General features: G+C 41.1%; 1 non-coding gene across 1 annotated transcript; it reads left to right on the top strand.

Moving 5' to 3' along the window:
* The first annotated feature begins 9,628 nt into the window (after positions 1 to 9,628).
* On the top strand, positions 9,629 to 9,761 carry LOC116814007 (U11 spliceosomal RNA). The gene has a single exon (XR_004371113.1). It is a non-coding gene; the product is annotated as a U11 spliceosomal RNA (small nuclear RNA).
* Positions 9,762 to 17,711: the final 7,950 nt, after the last annotated feature.

A 17,711-nucleotide genomic window follows, 5' to 3' on the forward strand; every position in this document is an offset into this window, starting at 1 on the left:
TTAAGTAAATTTAAAATTATTTTAAAGTGTTTTTTATTTCATTGCTATTTTCTAACTTTTACATTTACATTTCTATGCTTTTTAATATACACAAAACAGGAACTTGCAAATTTAGTATGATTTGAGATAGAATCTCACTCTGTCACCCAGGCTGGAGTGCAGTGGTGTGATCACAGTTCAGAGCATCCTTGAGCTCCTGGGCTCAAGCATTCCTGCCATCTCAGCCTCTCAAGTAGCTAGAACTACCGGCACGCACCACAGTGCTCAGCTAATTTTTAAATTTTTTTTTGCAGGAATGAGATCTCACTATGTTGACCAGGCTGGTCTTAAACTCCTGGGCTCAAACAGTCCTGCTGCCTTGGGTTCCCAAAGTGCTGGGATTACAGGCATGAGCTACTGTGCCCAGCCTTGCAGGTACTTCATACAAAAGAGCATATATGTGTGGGTGTATATATACATATATGTGTGTATATATATATATATATATGTATATATTGGACACTAGTAATTTAAAAAATAATATACTAATAAAGATGTACTGTCATAACATTTGGAGATCACCACTCCAGAGGATGCAGATCCGAGTTCTCGATATCTACAGAGACTCAGTCTCTTGGCAGGAGTTTGAAACCTCTGCTTCCCTTGTCAACTATGAAGACTCTATCCCGTGCTATCGGCTGGGCTCTTATTCTAAAATGGTAAGCATATACAAAAAGAAATCTAGATGCGTGCTTAAATCTTGACAAAAATTAACTCAAATGGATCACAGACTTAAATGTAAAATGCAAAACTATGAAACTCCTACAAGATAACATAGGAGAAAATCTAGATGACCATGGGTTTGACGATGATTTTTTTAGCTATGACACCAAGGGTATCATCCATGAAAGAGATAATCGATAGCTAGACTTTATTAGAATTAAAATTTTCTGCTCTGCAAAAGACACTGTCAAGAGGATGAAAAGGCAAGCCACAGACTGGGAAACAATATTTCAAAAGACATATGTGATAGACGATGTTACTTAAAATATACAAAGAACTCTTAAACATAATTAAAAAAAAAACAATTAAAAAACAGGCCAGAGATCTGAACAGGCACCTTACTAAAGAAGATATACAGATGAAAATCAGCAAATGAAAAGATGCTACACATTATATGTTATCAGGGAAATGCACATTAAAACAAAAATAGGTTATCATTATACACTTAGAATGGTCCAAATCCAGAACACTAACAACACCAAATGCTGGTGAGGATATGGAGCACCAGGAATTCTCATTCATTGCTGATGGAAATACAAAATGGTGTTGCCATTTTGGAAGATGGCTTGACAGTTTCTTATAAAACTAAACATACTATGCCCATGTGATCTGGCAATCACACTCCTTGGTATTTGCCCAAAATAGTTGAAAAAGTATGTCTACACAAAAACCTGCATACGGCTGTTAATAGCAGCTTTATTTCAAATTCTCAAAACTTGGAAGCAGTCGAGATGTCCTTTAGTGGGTCTATTAATAAACTGTGGTATATCCAGACAATGAAATATTGTTCAACACTAAGGGGAAATGGACTATCAAACCATGAAATGACATGGAGGAAACAAATGTCTATTACTGCGTGAAAGAAACCCATCTGAGAAGGTTACATACTATATGATCGCATTATATGACATTCTGAAGAAAGCAAAACTGTGGGAGCAGTGAGATCAGTGGTTTCCCGAAGTTGTGGGAAGGGAGGGATGAATAAGTAGAGCACAGAGAATTTTTAGGGCAGTGAAAATACTCCATATGATACTGTAAGTGTGGATACAGCATAGATTTGTCCAAATGCATAGAATGTAAACCCTAATGTACATTTGGGATTTTGTATGATAATGATGTGTCAATGTAAGTTAATTAATTGTAGCAAATGTACCACTGCAGTGGGAATTGTTGATACTGGGAACAATAGGTATGTGTGTGTGGAGGGACCGTATGGGAAATCTCTACCTTTCCCTCAATCTTCCTTTAGGTTAGATTTAAGCTTAAATCTAATCTTTAAAAGTGAAGTCCTCAGCCGGGCGTGGTGGCTCACGCCTGCAATCCTAGCACTTTGGGAGGCTGAGGCGGGTGGATCATTTGAGGTCAGGAGTTAGAGACCAGCCTGGCCAACATGGTGAAACCCCGTCTCTACTAAAAATACAAAAATTAGATGGGCAGTAGTGGTGTAGGCCTGTAGTCCCAGCTACTTGGAAGGCTGAAGCAGGAGAATCACTTGCGTCTGGGAGGTGGAGGTTGCAGTGAGCCGAGATTGTGCCATTGCACTCCAGTCTGGGTGGCAGAGTGAGACCCTGTCTCAAAAAAAAAAAAAAAAAAAAAAAAGATAAAAAAAAAGTCCTTGAAAAATTTTTAAAAAATTAATCCCATGTATCTTTAATTCAAGAATGATGATTAAACTAGAATGTTTTATATTTTGAAAGAAGAAAAAATAGTTAGCATGCCCAAGAACCACACCATTGTCACCAGCTGTGAAAGTTGTTTCTGAAGAAAACTGGAAAAAAGGCTGGCTACCTTAAAAGGGTTTTACTAAATTTATTGGAGGAAAGAAAGCAAAGGAAGGATGTTAATGAGGTTTCTGAAGTTTGGATAAATGCAGGTAATTATATGCAGGGGCTTTATTGATTTGGGAATGTAGGTGACATAATTCTTCAGGGTTGGTGGTCAGAGCTGGGTGGAGGTTTCAAAGTAAATCTCGAAGGGTCAGTTGCTTGATGTTATTTATAGCACCAAGAAGGTGATCCATTGTAAGAATAAATTGAGCAACTCAACTGTCAAATTAAGAGGTTTTCAGAGAATTCCTTATATTAGTTTCCTCAGGTTGCTGTAATAAACTCCCACAAACCTGGTGGCTTAAATCAACAGGAGTTTATTTTTTCACAGTTCTGAAGGCCAGAGGCTGAAATCTGGGTGTTGGCAGGGCTGCACTCCTCCCAGTTTCTAAGGGAGAACCTGCTCCTGCCTCTTATCTTCTTGTGGCTGTCGGCATCCCTTGGCTTGTGGCCGCATCTTTCTCCACTCTGTCATCACTTCACCCTCTCTTTTGTGTGTGTGTCTCCTCTAAACAACCTTTCTCTCTGTTTTATAAGGATACTTGGGATTGCAATTAGGTCCACATAGCTAATCTAGGGTTATCCTCTCCTCTCAAAATGCTTAATTTAATCCCATCTTTTGCCCTGTAAGTTATTATCCACTCTTTTGCCATAGAAAGGAGTATTTACAGGTTCCAAAGATTTGACATGGGCATCTTTTGGGAGATGTATCCGTTGAATATCCATGTCTATCCTGAAACTCAGAATGTGGTCTTATTTGGAAATAGGATCTTTGCAGATAGAATTAGTTAAAATGAGGTCATACTGGATTAGGGAGGGCCCGAATTCAGTGACTGGTGTCTTTATAAGAAGAGAAAACATCCCAGCACTTTGGGAGGCTGAGGTGGGAGGATTGCTTGAGCCCAGGAGTTCGAGACCAGCTGGGGCAACACGGCAAAACCCTGTCTCTACTAAATATACAAAAAAATTTAGCCAGGCATGGTGGTGTGCGCCTGTGGTCCCAGCTACAGGGAGGCTGAGGTGGGAGGATCACTTGCACCTGGGAGGTCAAGGATGCAGTGAGCCGTGATTGTGCCATTGCACTCCAGCCTGGGCAGCCCAGTGAAACCCTGTCCAAAAAAAAAAAAAGGAAAGAAAACAGAGACACAGAAACACACAGGGAAAACATCCTTTCATGGTGACAACAGATTGGAGTGATACATCTGCAAGCCAACAGATGCTAAGGCATGCTGGAAGCCACCAGAAGCCAGGAAGAGGAAAGAAAGGGTCTTCTACTAGAACCGTCAGAGAGACAGGGCCTGCCCACACGCTGATTTTGGACTTCTGCACTTCAGAGCTGTGGGAAAATAGATTTATGTTTTACTAAACCACCCAGTTTGTGGTAATTATGGCAGCCCTAGGAAGCTAATACAGGAAGGCAATTCTTGGCTTACTACATTCATGAAAAACAAATTTCATCATCCTGGGAAACCGTTAGTGGAAAAGTCAAATGATATTAATAAAGAGCTTGGATTTGAAATCCTGAATCTGCATGGCTGACTCTAGTTCTCACCAGTCTCATCTACAACCTCTATCTCTTGAAGACCATTCTTGCCCCCTAGCAAATCCAGTCTTTTCAGATGACTGAGCCAGCATGACTGGCATTGTAATTTGTTTGATCTTCACCCCACGTGAATTCACCTGAAGCTCTGGTGGGCAGCACCTGTGTTTTCTTCTTCTCTGCTGCCTTCTCTGGCATTTCAAACTTGTTCTGGCACAGGTAGCAGCAACCTGGAAATGCTTATGGGAGTAATGAAGATTAACAGTTAGCAGGTCAATGCCTCAACTTTTTTCCCTAGTGGCTTAATTCTGAGATTTTTTTTTTTTTTTTTTTGCTGAAAAACATTCTGTTTTCCTCATTCCTTCACTTACATTTCTTGTTATCACCTCCTATGTTAGGCCATTGTTGCTTTACTATAAAGAAATACCAGAGACTGGGTAATTTATAAAGAAAAGGGGGTTAATTGGCTCATTGTTTTTCAGAGTATACAGGAAGCATGGTGCCAGCATGTGCCACTGATGAGGGCCTCAGGAAACTTACAATCATGGTGGAAGGTGAAGGGGAAGCAGGTGTGTCATACTGTGAGTGTGACAGCAAGAGAGAGAGGAAGGAGGTGCCACTAACTTTTAAACAACCAGATCTCACATGAACTCAGAGTGAGAACACACTTATTATCATGAGGATAGTACCAAGCTCTTCATGAAGGCTTCAATCCCATGACCCAAACACCTCCCACGAGGCCTCACCTCCAACACTGAAGATTACATTTTTTTTTTTTTTTTTTTTGCCCAGGCTGGAGTGCAGTGGCATGATCTTGGCTCACTACAACCTCTGCCTTCCAGGTTCAAGTGATTCTCCTGCCTCAGCCTCCCAAGTAGCTGGAATTACAAGTGCCCACCACCATGCCCAGCTAATTTTTTGTATTTTTAATAGAGATGGGTTTTCACCATGTTGGCCAGGCTGGTGTCGAACTCCTGACCTCAGGTGATCTACCCACCTTGGCCTCCCAAAGTGCTGGGATCACAGGCGTGAGCCACCGCACCCAGGCTGAAGATTATATTTCAACATGAGATTTGGAGGGGACACACGTCCAAACCATATCACCTCCCAGTAGACTACACATCCCAAGTCCCTGTCTCAAGGTCTGCATTTGAGGGATCCCTGAGAGACCCACACAGCATTGGACTCTGCCAGGTCCATCTCTCATTATGTCTGTGGCCCCTCTTTCTCTTCTCCATAGAATGAGCTGCTGTGGCCTCAACTGCTGTTGTTGTGCCTCCTGGCCTGGCTCCTCATATTCCCCCGGCCCCCTTCATGGCATTTTACAGATATTTTTCACAAATTAAGAAAGAAGCAGCTTTTAAGGAGTCACACCTGTAACACAACCCATGCACCATTTCCCCCTTTCCCTCTGTTGGAGCCAGTCAGGCAAGAGATTACAGAGACTTTCTGATTGGGTAATATTTCCAGCCTCTTGGCTATGCTAGAGTTCATATGATCATATTCCTAGTGGTTGATAAAAAGCTCTGTTTTTCAGCTTGCTTCAGTCCTTTTTTCCACATTCACCTGAAAGCCAAAAAATATATAGCAAATATAGCTGGGTTGAAGAACGTGACAATGCACTAGTTATTCTCTTTCCTCTTCAGATCCACCCTCCTCTGTGCCCTGGAGGCTGAGCTGTGTACTGCATTTCCCAGAATGCTTTGCCTTCTGGCATCTGGTTGGGTTCACCCAATGAACCTCCACATGTAGGGGTGGTCACAGCCTTTCTCAGTTGCTATTCCCTGGGTGCTTCACCATTTCATAATGGTGTTCCCATCTTTGGTACAAAGGATGTTCATAACATTCTTCTTAGTTAAAACTTTCAGAGTTCCATTTATTTCCTTCCAGAAAGCAAATACAATATAAAATTATACTGACCAGAACAGTATAAAAACCATGCCACTTTCTCGTAATATCGTCTGAGAAAAGTTACTTAATGTTTGCATCTGTAAAATGGGCATTGGTACTTCTTTGTCAGAGTCATTGTGAGGGCATGCAATTAATATTGGTTTTATTTCTTTTTCTTCCATTCTGGCTCTCATGAAAGAAGCCACAGCCAAAAGAGGATTAATAAGCACTGAAATAAGCATGTATCTTATCCTCCAACTTATATCACAGCATTGTTTTGTTATGTGTGTTTGTTTTATTTCATGTGAAAACAATTATTTCGTGTTGACTTTGACACTTTCTCTTGTCCTAACACCAGCATTTTCAAAAAATACGGACATTTTCAAACAATGAAATTAACCGTTGCCCAGTCTCCTTCTGATTGACAGCTTGCCTTTATTCAGTCTGGTACAAATGCCTGAGAAAGCATGCTATTCCAACCAGTGGGAGAGGAGCCCAGTGGGACTGTGTGTCTGCTGCTCCATTCGTTGTAGAGGTTAAAGTGTGTGTCTGTCTATAAAAATAGCTCGCTGGACATAACTTACACCCCAAACCCTGTATCTCCATAAATAACCCCTGGCAGTTTCATTACAGCCTGGGGCACCCCAGCTAACACTGGCAGCTAACTTAACTCCAATCAATCTTTCTAATGCCTTTCATGGTTTGGTTTCATTAAGACCCAAGGCCATCACTCACCCAGTGCCTGCTCAGCCACCATGTTGATTTGTGTCTCCTTATTGTGTGAATGAATATGCATCCCAGAAGACCTGAGATTTCCTCAGGAAGACAGTGCTGTTGAGTGTTCCCTATTTATTGCTTAGTATAAGAATACATATTACCTTTTATTATATGCCCATTAGACAGTAAAATCTGGTGAGGGATTTCTATTGGACGGTAGTGAGCACAATTACAAATTTGGAAATGATGTGAAATACACCCTTGCAAGGATATTCAATGATTTATCAAATGTTTTTTTTTCTGGTGACATGGATTAATTCATAGCCTATGTGAGATCATTAGGGTCCTCCTTCTCCTCACACCCTTATTTCTGCTTTTTAGGCTTTGTTTAACTCTTATTTATGCCCCAGTATATAGCCAAGAATGGGCCAATTTGAATGAAAAAGGGACTGCTCCTAGCTCCCTGGTAAAACCCCAGCAAAAACCAGTGTTTCTCTCTCATTTTCTGTGTAGAATTTGAGGCAAATATCTAGGTATTGAGGGAGAGAAGAGAGAGAAGAAATTTAAAAGATGCTTCTCTGACAGAGTAACCAGGAACTACTTCATCTGGCTCAGCACAATTACCTGCAATGTGGTCACCTCAGCCTGCCCCCAACACCGTTCCCTTATAAAATCTGGAGGTGAGAGAAATTGGTACTTAAGTTAAAGCTTCAACCAAGCAGTTTTCGATTACATAGCTAGAATTTACTCAGCAGATCCTAATGGTTCACTCTAACCTTGGCAGGGTCTCAGTGGCCATATTTTCACAGTTGACTTATTTTTGAATAATTTCTGCAACAGATTAGATATGGGAAGATTTTCCTTGAACCTCAGTCATGCGTTTTTTCTCTTTCTTTCTCCTTCCTTCCTTCCTTCCTTCCTTCCTTCCTTCCTTCCTTCCTTCCTTCCTTCCTTCCTTCTTTTCTTGCTTGCTTGCTTTTTTTCCCCCTCTTAACATTATCCCTAAACCCCTCTGGAATTCTTATCATAAAGGCCACAGGAAATGTTACTCGGTGTTTTTGCCTTCAACTGTGTGTCCATAGTGGATTTTAATAGGTAGACTGAAGTAGGTTTAACCAGTGCTCACTCAAGGCATCATTGAGAGGTAGATGGAACTTATCTTTCCAGCTGTGTCCCCTCCCTCTAACTTCTCTCTTAGCTTGTGTCAGCAATAAACTCATCCTTACCTGTCACCTCCATCACTTCCAGATCCCTAGTAACCTTATGCAGTCTACTCGGTTTATTGCTTTCCACTCCAGTCCCTTGCCTCTATGCATCACACACACATAAACCTTGATTCGCATCAGTCTTTATAATCTCCACGACAAAAATGAAACAAATAACAACAACCCCTTCTAGTTAGTCCCTCTGCCTTCCGAATCAATGATTTGTGACGTGTGTGTGTGTGTGTGTGTGTGTGTGTGTGTGTGTTGGATACCTTGGGATGATGGTGGAGAAATAAAATCAGAATCTTTGATAAGGAAGGACAGCTTGAAAGAGCATACTCAGCATTATGATTTTACATTTAGAAAATAGAGGAAAACTCCTTGTTTTCTTATATAAATTACAGAATGTAAAAAAGGCTTGCCAAAACCTGGACAGACTCCAAGAAAATATTTTATTTTATATAAAAAAAATTACAAAGTGCAAACGTGACTTAGAAACAGCCGGGAAAGAAGGAAAAGTAGTTATTTGCCATTGCACAAAGGAAGGGTGTGGTGTCACACTTCCTTGGAGAAGGGATCAACATTACGAAGGAAACTTATAAGGATTCATTTGTTGATTTCACAAATGGAATCTGCTTGGCTGATAGGTTACACCTCCACTGTAGCCTGTCTGTAATGGAAGTCTGGTAACATTTATTAATAAAGAAGTTTGATGCTGAAGGCTGGAATAACAGAAGTGACGGCAAATGGGAAACTGGGCCAGTTTTCTGATTTGTGGCTTCAGTGTGTGAGAAGGTTTCTATCACAAGCTTAGAGATGAACAAAATGTCAAACACATGTCTTCTTTCCCTTGGTTTAAGATTTCTTGCCCCATGTTGAAATACAAGTATCCTTAGGAGCTATAGTTCTTTTAGACAAGCCTTAGTCACTATCACCTCAGACTTGACAGGATTCTCTAAGAGAAAAATTATGTGGCAGAGCAAGGAGAGTGTATTAGGACAGTGAGCAACTGAAAGAGGGAAAAGGAGGTATCATAATTTGCGTTTTAGCACCAGTACTTCCCAGCCCCTTGTATCCTTACCTGTTGCCATCTAACCTAGTAGTTCTTCTCTTAAAAGGGGTAGAGTCAGGGGAAAATCTTCATGACACTGGATTTGGCAATGATTTCTTCGCTATGATACCAAAAGCATAGGCAACAAAAGAAAAAAATAGATAAATTAGACTTCATCAAGGTTAAAAACGCTTGTGTATTGAAGGACACAATCAATAGAGTGAAAAGTCAACCCATGGAATGGTAGAAAATATTTCAAATAATGTGTTTGATAAAGATTAATATTCACAATATATAAAGAACTTCAACTGAACAACAACAACAACAAAATGAAAAGTCCCAATTAAAAAATGGGCGAACTATTTCAATAGACATTACTCCAAAGAAAATATGCAAATGATCAGGAAGCATATAAAATGATGCTCAAAGTCATTAATCATTAGAGAAATGCAAATCAAATTCACAATGAGGTACCACTTTACACTCAATAGGATGGCTAACATCAAAAAACTGGAAGATAACAAGTGTTGGTGAGGATGTAGAGGAATTAGAACCCCTATGCATTGCTGTTAAGAATGTAAAATGGTATTCCTGCTCTGGAAATTGATATGATAGTTCTTTAAAAAATTAAATAGAGAAAAAGGGCTTTGGTCATGAGTGGCCTATGTAGGGCAACCAGATTGCTCTTCGTGCGGAATTGACATCAAGAGCTTTCAGAAGCGTATTTTTTGGAAGTTGGGCAGCTGGTAATCATTGGTCTTGGCATCCTTATTATTAAAAGAAAAAAATAAACAGCATTGCCATATGATCTAGCAATTTCTCTTCAGGGTATACGCCACAAAGATTTGAGAACAGATGACTCAAACAGATATTGGTACACCCATGTTCATGGCAGTATTATTCACAATTACCAAAAGGTGGAAGCAACTCACATATTTGTTGGTGGATGAATGAATAAACAAAACGTGGTATAAACATACAATGGAATATTATTCATCCCTAAAAAGGAAAGGGATTCTAACACATGCTTCAGCATGGACTGACCTTGAACAAATTATGGTATCAGGGCAAAGAGGATTTTCCTTCCCCTTCCTTCTGAAAGTTTGGTAATTTGAGTCTACAAAACAAACTGACAATAGATTAACAGGAGAAAAGGCATACAAATTATTTATGGGCAAATGTACAGGAACCACAAAATACAAGACTCAAAGAAGAACCAGATGACTGAGGTGTTTATACTGTACTTATGACTTCAAGACCACTGTGTTCTCATGTCAAGTTTCACTGATGGTTCTGTCAGTAAAAATTTCACCTCAGCTCATAGAATGTTAAATTGAATGAAAACTTAGAGATTATATAGTCCAATTCTGAAAGTGAAAACTGAGGTTCCTTCAAAGATGATAGCCTCAGGGATGTTTCTCTTGACAGACTCTAAACTGGATGGTTCTAAGAGAATTACAGAATGATGAGTGTTTCTGCCCCTAACCTCTGGGTTTACTAAACAGAACATTTATTCTTGATCCCTGCCTTTTAACTGAGCCACACAAGTCTAGGACCCATAGAAGAGGAAATTTATGGGCCTATGAATCTTCATTTGCTGTTCTGGAGAGCATAATTATGACCTTTGATTTAGACATTCCCCAGAGATGCAGCTGAGCTGGTGCTAATAGCCCTTAGCTATTCACTGGGACATCATTTCTTCCCATCAGGACATTAATTCCGAGGAATGCTTTGGTTCCTCAATTGGCAATTTCCATCACTCATTTCATGACTAGTAATTAATATTCATTAAGAACTCATGGGGCATCTAATCCTCCCCTATATTTGGTTAAGTATCTATTGTCAGCAAGAGAGTTAGACTTGGAGCCCAAAGTCCTAGTTTAAGTTTTGGGTCATTTCATTCAAAATGTATTTATAATTCATGCCAATTATTTATCCTAATCACCTGATATGCACGCACATGCGCGCACACACACACACACACACTCCAAGAAACACAAAAACTAGGCCAAGTGCAGTGGCTCATGCCTGTAATCCCAACACTTTGAGAGGCCGAGGTGGGCAGATCACCTGAGGTCAGGAGTTGAAGACCAGCCTGGCCAACATGGCAAAATCCCGTTTCTACTAAAAATACAAAAATTAGCTGGTCGTGGTGATGTGTGCCTGTAATCCCAACTACTCTGGAGGCTGAGTCAGGAGAATTGCTTGAACACAGAAGGTGGAAGTTGGAGTGAACCGAGATTGCACCACTGCCCTCTAGCCTGGGCGACACAGTGAGACTCTATCTCAAAAAAAAAAAAAAAAAAAAAAAAAAAGCCAAGTGCAGTAGCTCACACCTGTAATCCCAGCACTGTGGGAGGCCAAGGCCCGCAGATCACCTGAGGTGAGGAGTTCAAGACCAGCCTCAAGACCAGCCTGGCCAATGTGGTGAAACCCTGCCTCTACTAAAAATATAAAAATTAGCCGGGCGTGGGGGCGGGCACCTGTAATCCCAGCTACTTGGGAGGCCGAGGCAGGAGAATTGCTTGAACCTGGGAGGCAGAGGTTGCAGTGAGCCAAGACCACACCATTGCACTCTAGCGTGGTCAAAAGAAGCAAAACTCTGTCTCAAAAAAAAAAAAAAAAAAAAAAAAACAAAAACAGAAAAACAGGCTTTTGAAACAAAAGTACTCCATATTTTGGTATTACTTTAGTATTTTCTATTTGAGTCTACTCCACTCGATGCTGTTTCAATCTCTTAGACTTCATTTTGTTTTTATTATTGTTTTTAATGGTAGTCAAAATCACTTTAACTGATTTTTAACCTACAGATTGGTAAACACTATACAACTTCACAACAAACAAAGATCAACTCTATATTTGTAAGTGCATTTTAAAAACAGCATTATGTAATTAATTCCTAGGAACAACTGCTATATATAGGTATATAGAGAGAGCTAAGTTTTGTTTATTTATCTGCTTTGGGTGTTGGTGGGCTCTGTAGGTGTTTTAATCATCATTTCACGAGTGTGAAAACTCAAGTTTGGAGAAGACCAAAGCCACATAACTGGCAAGTGGCAGAGGCTGGGTGGAAACCCAGGGCAGCTGACACCACATTTCGTACCCTCTCTACTTTTCTATGCCACAAGCATGTCTATAAGTAAGGAGTTACTGTGTCCCTAAACAAAAAACAGGAAGTATTTTGAACAAGAACATTATATTTGATTGTACAAAAAAATCTAGGTTCTAAGTTCTTGCTGCCTAGGACTCTCATATGCTTTTCTAACTCTAGAGCTTGGTGGTATATCACTTCAGATGGAGATCTGTACATTTAATCCAAGAACAGAAGATGAGCTACACCTCGCTCACGTCCTTCCCGGTTAGTATTTTTCTCTGACGGTGGGAACTTGAAACAGCTGTGAGACAGTGTGCTAGTCTCCACGAAGCCTGAGATATTTTTTAACATCTAAATTTCAATATTCTTATTTTAGCTTCTATCATTAGAAATACCTCCCCACACTCCTTTGTGTCTCTCCAAAGACATCTATTAGTGAATGGTTATAAGACACGTTGTTCCTTTCTGTCTTTACCTATAACCATCCGTCCTTGCAGTTCACATGCCTGCCATACTAAACTACTTGGAGCCCTCTGATTATGACTTGCCTATTACATTTCCCTTTCTTTATATGTGCTATTTCCTCAGCCTAGAAAATCTCCCCCGATTTTTGACTGAAGCACTAGTTACTTCCTCTGAATCCTTCTCTAATGCTCCTGACTGATTTGAGTTTTTTTTTTATGCTTCCATTGTGCCATATGTAAATATGTCACGCAAAGTTGATCATGTTATTTTATCATTTTGCAAAACAAAACTCTCTACTACAGCTAAGTAATAACAATTCTTTATTCAATATCATATTGCCAAGCACTTGAAGCCCACGTCGGTTGTTTTGCCTGCCCAGGTTCCATTTTGCCTACATCTGAAGACTGCGTCAGGGCTCTGATTTGGGGATCTCCTTCTCTTCCATTGACACAGTTGGTAGAACTGCATCAATCAAGATGACCCACAATCTCCTGGCCAAGAGTGAGCATATGATTCAAGCTACACTAGCTAGATTATCTGTTTTTTCCTAGAATTTGAATCTCAAGTGGAATGACTCATGTATTCTCTTGGTACAAACCAATGGCAAATTAGATTGAATATCAAAAAATAAAGATAACCGTAATTGCACTACTTAGCTCAAAAAGATATACATTTCCTTGCATAAAAGTTCCTGAAGCCATGGACATCAGTGAGTGAGAGTTTGGAATTTGACCCCACAACTCTTTCTGATATTTGTTCAATATCACCATGGGGCAATAATTCTAAACCACCTTAAAATATTTAAAACCTCTGCATAATTGAAAGACACCATAAAAAGTTAAAAGACAAGCCACAGATTGGAGACTATATTTACAACACACATAACGAACAAAGAATTAGAGCCCAGAATACATAAATCAATTTTGCAAATCAATAAGAAAAAAATGAACAACTAAGACGAAGAATCCACAAAGGATGTGAACAGGGAGTTCACAGAAGAGGAAATATGAATGATGAATAAACTTATGAAAAAAATGCTTACTCTCACTAATTATTAGAGGAAATAAAACCACAGAGATATCACTTCATACTGACTGGCAAATATATAAATGTATGAACAGTTCCAGGGGTTAGCAATGATGTTAGAGAAATCAAACTCTTTTTAAAATTAATTTTTTTTTGTTTTTATAGATTTATTGGAGACTTGGAAAGTCAGGAGAGTTCAGGGGTGAGGGATGAGAAATCAAAGTCTTATACAGCAGGTCCTTGAATAACATCTTTTTAATCAAAGTCGTTTCATTCAAGGTCATTTCATTCAAGGTCTTTTTGTGATAATGTTGATTTGATAAAAAATTGGATTTATCATACATCGTTTTGTTTAAAGTTGCAATTTTCAAGAAGCTAGTTCTCCTTAATGTTCTTAGATACTGACTTTGAGTGAAACATTGTAATGCTATACCGGGGGAGCATAATGTGATAAAATAGCTTTGTGGCACTGTCTATTAATGTTGAAGACATGCCCTTGTGCCCCAGAGAAATTCTTGCATATATTTAAGAGACAATATGTATAAGTATATTTATTTCAGCATTGCTTTTAGTAGCAGTGATATGTTTTGGCTGTGTCACCATTCAACTCTCAACTTCAATTGTATCTCCCAGAATTCCCACATGTTGTGGGAGGAACCCAGGGAGAGGTAATTGAATGATGGGGGCTGGTCTTTCCTGTGCTTTTCTCGTGACAGTGAATAATTCTCACGAGATCTGATGGGTTTATCAGGGGTTTCGGCTTTTGCTTCTTCCTCATTCTCTCTTGCTGCCACCATATAAGAAGTGCCTTTCACCTTCTGCCATGATTATGAGATCTCCCCAGCCTTGTGGAACTGTAAGTCAAATTAAACCTCCCTTTCTTCCCAGAATCGGGTATGTCTTTATTAGCAGACATTAGCCCATATCAAAACAGACTAACACAGTAAATTGGTGCCAGGAGTAGGGTATTGCTGAAAAGATACCCCAAAATGTGGAAGCTTCTTTGGGAATGAGTAACAGGCAGAGGTTGGAACAGTTTGGAAGGCTCAGAAGAAGACAGGAAAATGTGGGAAAGTTTGGAACTTCCTAGGGACTTATGGAATGGCTTTGACCAAAAGCCTGATAGTGATATGGACAATAAAATCCAGGCCGAGGTGGTCTCATTTGGAGATGAGAAACTTGTTAGGAACTGTCACAAAGGTGACTCTTGTTATGTTTTAGCAAAGAGACTGGCAGCGTTTTGCCCCTGGCGTAGAGATTTGTGGAACTTCGAACTTGAGAGAGATGATTTAGGGTATGTGGTGGAAGAAACGTCTAAGCAGCAAAGCATTCAAGAAGTTAATTGGTTGCTGTTAAAAGCATTTCATTTTAAAAGCGAAACGGAGCATAAAAGTTCAGAAAAATTGCAGCTTGATGATGAAGTAGAAAAGAAAAACCCATTTTCTTGGGAGGAATTCAAGTCAGCTGCAGAAATTTGCATAAGTAGCAAGGAGCCTAATGTTAATCCTCAAGACCATGGGGAAATGTCTCAAGGCCGTGTCAGATATCTTCACAGCAGCCCCTCCCATCACAGGCCCAGAGGTCCAGAAGGAAAAAGTGGTTTTGTGGTCTGGGCCCAGAATCCCTGTGCTGTGTTCAGCCTAGGGACTTGGTGCCCTGTGTCCCAGCTGCTCCAGCCATGGCTGAAAGGGGCCAACGTACAGCTTGGGCTGTGGCTTCAGAGGGTGGAAGCCCCAAGCCTTGGCAGCTTCCACGTGATGTTGAGCCTGTGGGTACAAAGAAGTCAAGAACTGAGGTTTGGGAACCTCTGCCTAGATTTCAGAAGGTATATGGAAACGCCTGGATGCCCAGGCAAAAGTTTGCTGTAGGGGTGGGGCCCTCATGGAGAACCTCTGCTGGGGCAGTGCAGAAGGGAAATGTGGGGTCGCAGTCCCCACATAGAGTCCCTACTGGGGCACTGCCTAGTGGAGCTGTGAGAAGAGGGCCACTGTCCTCCAGACCCCAGAATTGTAGATCCACTGACAACTTGCACCAAATGCCTGGAAAAGCTGCAGACACTCAATGCCAGCCTGTGAAAGCAGCCAGGAGGGAGGCTGTACCCTGCAAAGCCACAGGGACGGAACTGGCCAAGACCATGGGAACCCACCTCTTGCATCAGCAAGACCTGGATGTGAGACCTGGAGTCAAAGAAGATCATTTTGGAGCTTTAAAATTTGACTGCCTTGCTGGATTTCAGACTTGCATGGGCCCTGTAACCCCTTTGTTTTGGCCAATTTCTCCCATGTGGAATGGCTGTATTTACCCAATACTTGTACCCCCATTGTATCTAGGAAGTAACTAGCTTGCTTTTGATTTTACAGGCTCTTAGGAAGAAGGGATTTGACTTGTCTCAGATGAGACTTTGGACTGTGGACTTTTGGGTTAATGCAGAAATGAGTTAAGACTTTGGGGGACTTTTGGGAACACTTGATTGGTTTTGAAACATGAGGACATGAGATTTGGAGGGGCCAGGGGCAGAATGATATGGTTTGGCTGTGTCCCCATTCAAATCTCAACTGTAATTCTATCTTTCAGAATTCCCATGTGTTGTGGGAGGGACCCAGGGGGAGGTAATTGAATTATGGGGGCCAGTCTTTCTTGTGGTATTCTTGTGATAGTGAATAAGTCTCATATGATCTGACAGGTTTATCAGGGGGTTCCACTTTTGCTTTTTCCTCATTCTCTCTTGTTGCCACCATGAAAGAAGTGCCTTTCACCCTCTGCCATGATTATGAGACCTCCCCAGCCTTGTGGAACAGTAATCAAATTAAACCTCCTTTTCTTCCCAGTCTCAGATATGTCTTTATCACCAGTGTAAAAATAGACTAATACAAGTAGTTAGAAAAAAATCCAAATATATAACACAAATTACTAAATAAAATGATAAATAACTAATGTAAATTAGTCAGGTTTCAGGTGCAGGACCTTGAAATCACTTGGGTGATTTAAGTGGGGAGGGGAACATTTAAGGGTAGTAAGTGGCTTAGAGAATCCTTGGGGGAAGCACTGAAGAAATAGCCTAGAGATGTCTGGTACGGCCTCCAGAGTCACACCCCAGAACGGGGCCCCAATGAAGAGCGGCTGCCTCCTCTGAGATCAGCATATCTCTGGCTCCAGAACCAACCTGCCATGACCACAAGCAAGAAGTTGCCAAGATAAGAAGTTGGAGCTGCTGATTCTAGAACATGCTGCCTCTGCTGTGTGACCTGCTTCTGCAGAAAGGATGCCCCCCTTGGCTGTTTCTCGATACCCACAAAGCTAGCGCCTGGACACTGGAATCTCTGCCATCACTGGTGCAGGAAAGCCACCTGCTCTGTCCTTTCCCTCCAGCCTCTGCTTGCCAGCAGAAATGCAGGAGCAGAAACACAGCGTCCATCTCATGCCTTCCTTTTGAATCTCACACAGGTGCAAACCAAGCCACATGTACAGTACTACTTCTAAGGGAGGCTGAGGAATACAGTTGGAAGCTTTCTGGGCTTTCCATTACAAGTCACACTGGAAGAAGGATAGAATAAATGTTGAGTGCCAAAACCCGTATCAGTCCATGGTGGATACTCGGGTCCTCTGCCCAGATCCTCTCTTCAGGCTGGCACCCAGCTTCCCCAGTGCTTGGATTTCCAGGGGTCAAAGGCTCAAAGCTGGGAACTGTCCTTGCACACTGAGAACTGGCTCGCCCAAGGCTATGCTTCTTCCCAGGGCACAATTGCTAACGATTGGTTAATCTGGTGATACTAAGGACACTTCACCTCCATTTGGGACAACCCTGAAGGCCATCACATTTCCAAAGCTCCCTGTGGGATAGGCTGAGACCCCTGCCACAGCCAAATCTCAGTTCAACTCTCCCTCTTCTCAGTCTTCCCCTCTTCACTTTATGTGTATCTTCCAAGAATACTTCCTAACAATCCTTACCATGGTCCATTTCAGGGTCTAAGAGACAAAATAAAAAGAGAGACAGAGACAGAGAGAAAACAGGATCAGGAGGAGGAGGAAGAGGAGAAAGAGGAGGAGGGGAGGAGGAAGAAGATGGAGAATTATCTAGATCAAGCTTGTCCAACCTACTGCACTCAGGCCGCACATGGCCCTGGATGGCTTTGAA

This window comes from Hylobates moloch, unplaced genomic scaffold (assembly GCF_009828535.3).
Source record: "Hylobates moloch isolate HMO894 unplaced genomic scaffold, HMol_V3 SCAFFOLD_9, whole genome shotgun sequence".
Taxonomy (NCBI): Eukaryota; Metazoa; Chordata; class Mammalia; order Primates; family Hylobatidae; genus Hylobates; species Hylobates moloch.